Source organism: Prionailurus viverrinus, chromosome B2, assembly GCF_022837055.1.
Source record: "Prionailurus viverrinus isolate Anna chromosome B2, UM_Priviv_1.0, whole genome shotgun sequence".
Taxonomy (NCBI): domain Eukaryota; kingdom Metazoa; phylum Chordata; class Mammalia; order Carnivora; family Felidae; genus Prionailurus; species Prionailurus viverrinus.
The window spans coordinates 71,340,123-71,348,093 of NC_062565.1; the positions used below are offsets into that span (position 1 = coordinate 71,340,123).

The 7,971-nt window shown below is 36.0% G+C and overlaps 1 long non-coding RNA gene across 1 annotated transcript; it reads left to right on the forward strand.

Moving 5' to 3' along the window:
• The first annotated feature begins 698 nt into the window (after positions 1-698).
• Positions 699-5,907, forward strand: LOC125165271 (uncharacterized). Its single transcript, XR_007152045.1, has 3 exons — positions 699-810; positions 907-1,124; positions 4,356-5,907. It is a non-coding gene; the product is annotated as an uncharacterized LOC125165271 (long non-coding RNA).
• Positions 5,908-7,971: the final 2,064 nt, after the last annotated feature.

Sequence of the window (7,971 nt, forward strand, 5' to 3'; positions counted from 1 at the left end):
CTCTGCCCTTCTCCCCTGCTCATTCTCTCTCTCTATATAATAAAAATTTAAAAATAAAAAACCCTAAAAGTGATTTTTGAAAATTGGAAGGCAGCTATGCTCACCACTATGCTACCAACACCCACCGACTTTTGAAAATTGGAACTTTAAAAAATAAAAATTTTACCACAAACTATAACAAAATAATTAATTTTTTTTGAAATAGACAACATGTCGGTAAAAGAATGATTAAAAATATTTTATTAAACTTAGTGCCCAGATCTTGGTTTCTAATACCATTCTCTAATAAAAGAAACCAGGGATCTTTAGAGAAATCCTTGTTCTAGGATGAGAGCAGGGAACATGCAAGATGAACCTGGGGTATCTTACATGCCAGAAAATAAGAAATTACTTAAAAAACAACTCACACACACTCACAATGATGGGGTATGACAAAGGGACACAGGAGCCAACTGAAAGAGCTCCTAATGGCCAAATGTGGAGCAATTTGAGCAACAAAATAAAGTAGTATAGGATTGTATCCAAAGTATAAAATAAATATCCATGAATCATACCAGTATATATAAATAAATAAATAAATAATAAAGGAGTAGAAAAAATTGCCCATGCAGAAGAATTTGGAATAATGTATGTACTATTCCACCTATAGGAGATGGAACATAATTTCCTACTTCACGAACAGGGGCTTCACATAGAGCTATCCTTCCAAAGGATACTGCGGGGAAAGAAGAGACTGCATGGAAAGAGGAGAAAAAGTGTAGTTGTATATTGGAAAAGCCTGACAAATACTACCTCAATTGGGTGATCAAGGTTAATATCAACAATGATAAATTATCTGTATAGTGTGTACCTTTGATGTGATGGGGTGAAAATGACACTTTACCTCTGTGGTCTTCCTCCCTAAAGCCCTTAATCTCAGATCAGTCATGAGAAAGACATCAAACAAATCCAAATGGGGGACATTCTGCGAAATAACTCACCAGTACTCCTCAAAACTATAAAGGTCATCAAAAACAAGGAAACTCTGAGAAATTGTCATAGCCAAGAGGAGCCTGAGGAGATAATGACAACTAAATGCAATCTAGTATACTGGATGAGATCCTGGAATAGAAAAAGAACATCAGGTAAGAACTAAGAGCATCTAAATAAAGTATGGATATTAGTGGTATATTAATGGTGTATCCATATTTGCTTATTAATTGTAACAAATGAATCATCTTAATTTAAGATATTAATGAGGGGTGCCTGGGCGGCTCAGTCGGTTAAGCGTCCAACTCTTGATTTCTGTTCAGGTCATGATCTCATGGTTTGTGGGTTCGAGCCCCACATCAGACTCTGTGCTGACCCTGCAGAGCCTGCTTGGTATTCGCTCTCTCCCCTCTCTCTTTGCCCCCTACCCCGCTTGCTCTCTCTCTCTCTCTCTTTCAAAATAAATAAACTTAAAAAAAAAACTAAAAAAAAAGATATTAATGATAGGAGGGATGGGTGAAATAGGTGATGGGGATTAAAGAGTGCACTTACCATGATGAGCACTGAGTAACCTATGGAATTGTTGAATCACTATGTTGTACACTTAAAACTAATATAACAGTGTATGTTAACTATACTGGAGTAAAAAACAACAACAAAGAAGATAATAATAGGGGAAACTGGGTGTTAACTCTGTTCAATCTTCACATTTTTCTGTAAATCAAACTATTATGCAAAATGTTTATTTTTTTTAATGTTTATTTATTTTTGAGAGAGAGAGAGAGAGAGAGGAGGGGCAGAGAGAGAGGGAGGCGCAGAATCTGAAGCAGGCTCCAGGCTCTGAGCTGTCAGCACAGAGACTGATGTGGGGCTGGAACTCACGAACCATGAGGTCATGACCTGAGCTGAAGTCGGTAGCTCAACCGACTGAGCCACCCAGGTGCCCCTGAAAAATGTGCATTTTAAAAAAGAAGCTACACATGGAAATAGAGAACAGCACAGTTCTATACTTATATTCAGGAAACACATAAAACTGAAAAACATTGAACTATATTATAGGATGCACTCAGTAAAATCTAATCTGTAGAAAAGACCACAGGACAAATGACTCAATTTATTTAACAAATAAATTGCAAGGAGGAAAATAGAGAAAGCTGAAGTATAAATTGAATTAAGAGACACAGCCAATCACAATGGGTGGATTTATTTGAAAACTTATTGAAACAAACTGCAAAAAAATGACATTACAAAACAGTTGGAATATTGAGCACACACTGAATATTTGATGATATTAAGGAATTACTGCTAATTTTATTTTGAGTGTGATTATGCTACCGTGGTTATTTTCTCAATATCTTTATGTTTAGAGATACATATTGAAACACTTGAGAATTAAATTATATAAACTCTGATATTCACACCAAAATAATATGAGATAACGGACTGTTGGGTAGGGGTCCAGGTGAAGCAATATTGACCATGAATTGTTAATTGTTGAAGTTAGGTTAGGTATATAGGAATTCCTTATATTATCCCATATGCTTGTATACATGTTTAAAATTTTCTGTAATAAAAAGTGAAATGAAACAAAAACTACAAAGTGAAAATAACTGTCTAATAAGCCTTACTGTATAGTACTCTATTTCTAAATAGTAAAGTGTTTTCCACCTACACATCACCAATTCTCAAAATAGCAGCTTCAAGATAGAAAGTGACATTTAAGCTGTGTCTACAGGAAGCCAAAAACCTACTGGTTGATTTGATTAATTCAGACAAAGAGCTAGTCAGTTTTGCAGAGGGGGAAAAAAATCAAACTGTTCATTTCATTGAGTTTACTGAATAACGCCTTGAATAGTGCTATGTACATAATAAGTGATTAATATTTACTGGTCAATAAATCAGTGAATTTAACATTTGTTCTGGCACCTTAATGGAGACACAATTTGGCTGTGAACAGTAATTGTAAGAGAACTTGGAAACAAAGGTAAAAGGCTAGCTCTAGGCAAAACTATGGAGAGTGCAACATTTATTTATAGAATACTCATGTGCAAAGGACGTCAGTGCAAGCACACAACCAAAGTTCATGACAAGAACAAGAACCAGCTTATAAAACTATCATTAGATTAAGTTTTGATGAAATTCTACCAGAAGTTGTTACAATGTATATTTGTGCTAAATGGTATTTCAATGACTTATATACTATATATGTTTTTTTAAGCATCATGTGAGGACCCTAATGTATGACCCTTTAAAATTTACAAAGCACTTTCATATTGTGGTATATCATGTTACCTTCTTTTGTGAATCAGACAAAAAATAGGTAACATTATCTCTGTTTTTCAGGTGAAGGATAGGCTCTGGGAGACTCCCAGCATTGTCAGTGCCAGAAGCAGAGGAATGGGGACTGGAACCCAGGTGTCCTGGCACCAAGTCCAGTGCTCCTTGTTATACTTAGCCATCTCTCAAGGGGAAATACATAATATACTCCTGGTGCTTCTACTTGGATTATATTGGAAAGAAAGTTGGCATGAATAAATATCTCTAGTTTACGAACACAAATAACCTTCTTTTTTGCCAATCTCTACTACTTAAATAGTGTCAGTATACTAGTGGTTCTTCTTAATAACTGTCTATTATAAATAGTCAATATTCTGGGCAACGTAATGCTCGATTAATATTACATTCTGTTTTCTCAGTGATGCACAGTTGAAATCCAGAAACTAATCTCTGGGAGGATGGTAAACATTCTTCTCAACATTAAATCCTTTGATGTTGAAAAAGAATATGCATTAAAGTATCCTAAAATATTATATAATAACTTTATAATATCAGTTAACACAAGTTCATCATTCTGGTCCATTATTTGGCAAATGGCTTTATTCTTTCATAGTTTCTTCTTACCTGAGGACTTCTGTTCCTCCTCAGTAGATGTAGTCCACTTACCTATCATGACTTTACTGCTGCTTGATTTCATTTTCTAACCTATTTTATGTGCGAGGAAAATCATTCATAATAGCTTGTGTGTGACTGTGTTTCACCTCTAGTCAATGACCATTTCTATTCAAACTATTTTAAACGATGTTTTGGAATCGGTCCATCCCTTGCCTTTGCGTATATTCTATATCTTTTTCTAACTTTCCCAAATGACTCACTTTTTGCTTTTGTTTTTAATTAGAGGTTCTTCTTATGGTTTCTTCCTGAGTATCCCCTTTGGAGCTAGGCAGAGATTGTTTTGCACAGCAGAATGTCCAGCTGAGAACAAAAATACAGACCTGTGTTTTTTACAACAATGTTTAAGTGGGTTTAATCAGAATGCAGTTTTACAGTTCAAATATATCCATATTTCCAAGACCACAGAACTTAACATTATATGATCTCTTTTTCAGCAATGTGAACAAACCAAACTGTCAAACACTGAACCAGTGGAAAATGAATGTACTTCCAAAATCATTTCCCTGATCCACTGCAAACAGCTTGATCACATTGGAGAATGTGACCCATGCAGTTGCTGAAGCGTGTTTTCCCACTATACCTCATGCAGAAAAATCAAACTAAGAGTAATCTTGAAATGTCACTTCACAAACCAAACTGAAGAAACTGGAAGAGATAAACTAGGATTTCCCCTGGTGGGCCATGCAGAGTGGCAGTGGGTACCTGGGAGAGCCCTAGAAACTTGGGGGGAGGGTCAAAGACCAGGACCTGGTGCTGAGCTTCAGGGAATGAATCTTCCTAGAGCATTCCCACTGGTGAATCAGGATACCATCTGCATATGTCATCAAGTGGCTCGCTTCCCGCCTTTGCCAAATATATTAGATCTTTATTGTTGCAGTAACAAATCGCCATACGCTGAGTGGATTAAAGCATCACAAATTTATTTTTACAGTTCTGGAGGTCAAAAGTCCAGTAAGGATCTCACTAGATTAACATAGATGTGTCAGCAGAGCTGTGTCTGCTTTTGGAGGTTAGCATAGCAGGTGGAGTCTCTCTCATAACAAGTTTCACTGACTCTTTTGTCACCATACCTTTTTCTCTGACCACCTTTGGAAAAGGTCTCTGCTTTTAAGGATTCGTGTGATTAGATGGGGCCCACCTGGCTATTTCAGGATAATTTCCCCATCTCAAGGTCTATAACCTTAATCATAGCTGCAAAGTACCCTTGTTATGTAAGATAACATTCACAGATTTGGGGGGACAGGAAATAGGTTTTTTAGGGGGTCATTATCCTGCCTACCACACCAAGTGAAGAAAGAGTAGGATAATCTTTATCTTTCTGGCCTCCACCTTCCTGATCTTAACCCGCGTTGACTGGATCTGGGCCTACTACCATACATTCCAACATATTCTAACACTACCCCCTTCTTATTGCTTAGTTTTATTTAGCTCACTGGCTTGAAAACCATACCATCTATGATTTCCCTTATTATCCTCAACCATATCTAGGATGTGGAAAATGTATAAGAAATAATGTGCTTTTTGTGTTAACTGTAAAAATATGTGTTAATTCTCAGTAACAATCTTGCATCTACACATCAGTTGTCTCTTGGGGTAGGGGCCTAAATTTTTTTCCAAAATGAAACATACGCATTAAAACAGCAGTATGAGATGGTCATAATATACTTAACAATGGCAACCAGTTTGGATTCTTTGAATAAATAAAACTGAATAGATGGGTTTCTTTAGATGAGGACCTTTAGGTCTCCCTAAAAGGAAGGAACTAAAAGGAACTCCCACCTTCCTTTTAGTCTGTGCCCTGTGTAGCGTCAGGAGGACAGAAGATTATTGTATTGTGTTCTTAGGACCAAATGAATAAACATCATTTGCCTATTAAAAATTATGGTATTTTATTTTTAAAGAACTGTGCTGGGGGTGCCTTGCTGGCTTAGTCAGAACAGCATTGATTCTTGATGCCGGGGTCGTAAATTCAAGCCTCATGTTGGATATAGAGATAAATAAATGAATAAATAAAAACTTAATAAAATTGTTTAAAATTTTTCAGTTTTTCTGTGCTGACAGCTCAGAGCCTGAAGCCTGCTTCAGATTCTATGTCTCTGTCTCTCTCTTCCCCTCCCCCACTCATGCTCTTTTTTCTCTCTCAAAAATAAATAAAAACAAAAAATAAAATAAAACAAAATTCAGCTTAAAAAAAGAACTATACTAATACAAGTTTTGAAGTAGAGGATATGTATCTTGGTTACAATTTTACCGATGAATGACATTAAGTTTTTTTACATTATATAAATTGAAGACAAAATTGAATTTACCTTGATGTTAATTAAGCTTAAGCTTCAAGTCCCCTAATTTTGTATTAGTAGTATTTGATCATAGTTTTCTAAAGACTATCAAAAATGCATAGGTTTAGGACCCCATCAAACTTGGGTCCACCACTGACTAGAGCACTTTCCTGTTTGAATTGCCTAAATGTTTAATAATAATATTTCTTTAAAATAAATATATTTGGTCATATTATTTTGCTATTTTCTATATCTTAGGTGTGATAGACTATTTGTTCACAATTGTTTATTCCTCTCCACTTTTCCATATTTCCTTTAAAAAATTTTTTTAAGTTTATTTATTTTTGAGAGAGAGAGAAGGGGGGAAGAGAACATGAGTGAGGGAAGGACAGAGAGAGAGGGAGACACAGAATCTGAAGCAGGCTCCAGGCTCTGAGCTGTCAGCACAGAGACAGACAGGAGCCTAGAACCCACGAGCGATGAGATCATGACCTGAGCCAGACACTTAACTGACTGAGCCACCCAGGCTCCCCACCATATTTCCTCTTAATACAACATATTTCCTCACCCTACTGACTTTGGATTTGCTTGGCCAATGGAATGTGGGCAGATGAGTATGTTGTGTCCCAGCAGAACAATGTCCTTGTGTAATTTGGCTCTGTCTCTTAGCTTCTGCTCTCTACTATGAGTATTACCTGGGTCCCAGAATGAGAAGACATGTAGAACCCAGACAAACTCAGCACAAGCCCTGTGAATCTTTAGCCTTCATGTAATGTGAAAGAAAAATAAATATTTGTGGGTGCACTGAGATTTGGCCATTGTTTGTTATTGTAGCAAAGGCCAAGAGTGATTGTCATTCTGTTTACTCTTTTATTTCACAGTAAGGAATCTGTTCATCTATCTGTCATCTATCTATCTATCTATCTATCCACTCTAGTATTTTCCTGGATTTGCAGTATACATATTATACTCTTTGGTTGCTTGTAACTAGCATACTTATTGATGGTTGCCAAGGACTGAGTCATTAAACACATGCCTTTTCTTCCCTGGAGAGTCCTGTGTGTGTGTGTGTGTGTGTGTGTGTGTGTGTGTATTTCCTTTCCTTCTTTTTCTTTTTCTTCTTCTTCTTCTTCTTTTTTTTTTTTTTAAAGAAAATTGGCAGGTACACAGGGAAGGAAGCTTGTATCATTGGGGACTTCAGATCCCAGGACTGTGCAACATGCTCACCATTTTCTGAAAATGCAAAATCCATCTCTGTATGTTTTCTTGAAGTTATTTCATAAAATATGTGTTTTTTTTCTAATTATTTTTAATTATGCCCCTATAGAATTAGTGCAAATTTCCCCTACTTGTTTATCTGAAAACCTATTATGTGAAGTGAGGCTACGTCCCCTGATGGGTACTATTTACATTTTAAAGCATCTAAGGGGTCTCTTTTGTGGATGCTCTCCAGTGTAGCCAAATTAATGTCATTTCAATTTTTTGTATTTCCACATTATTTACCCAATTAGTAATAACAGATGTTATTTGTGTGTAAGTTCATTAAATACACATTATTTCCTTAAACATACAAGGTTATCAGGAAATCTATCCTTTCCCTGAAAAGTGTTATGATTCTAAACTATCAACTTTTTTGACTGTGTATATAATGAGATATCTTAATAGGTACCTATTGAAAAACTCACTCTTGGTAGAAAAATGAACTGTTTTTGAAAAGCAGTATGATATTCTCTTTATTTTATAATTGCTTTGATGGGCCTGACTGAATGTG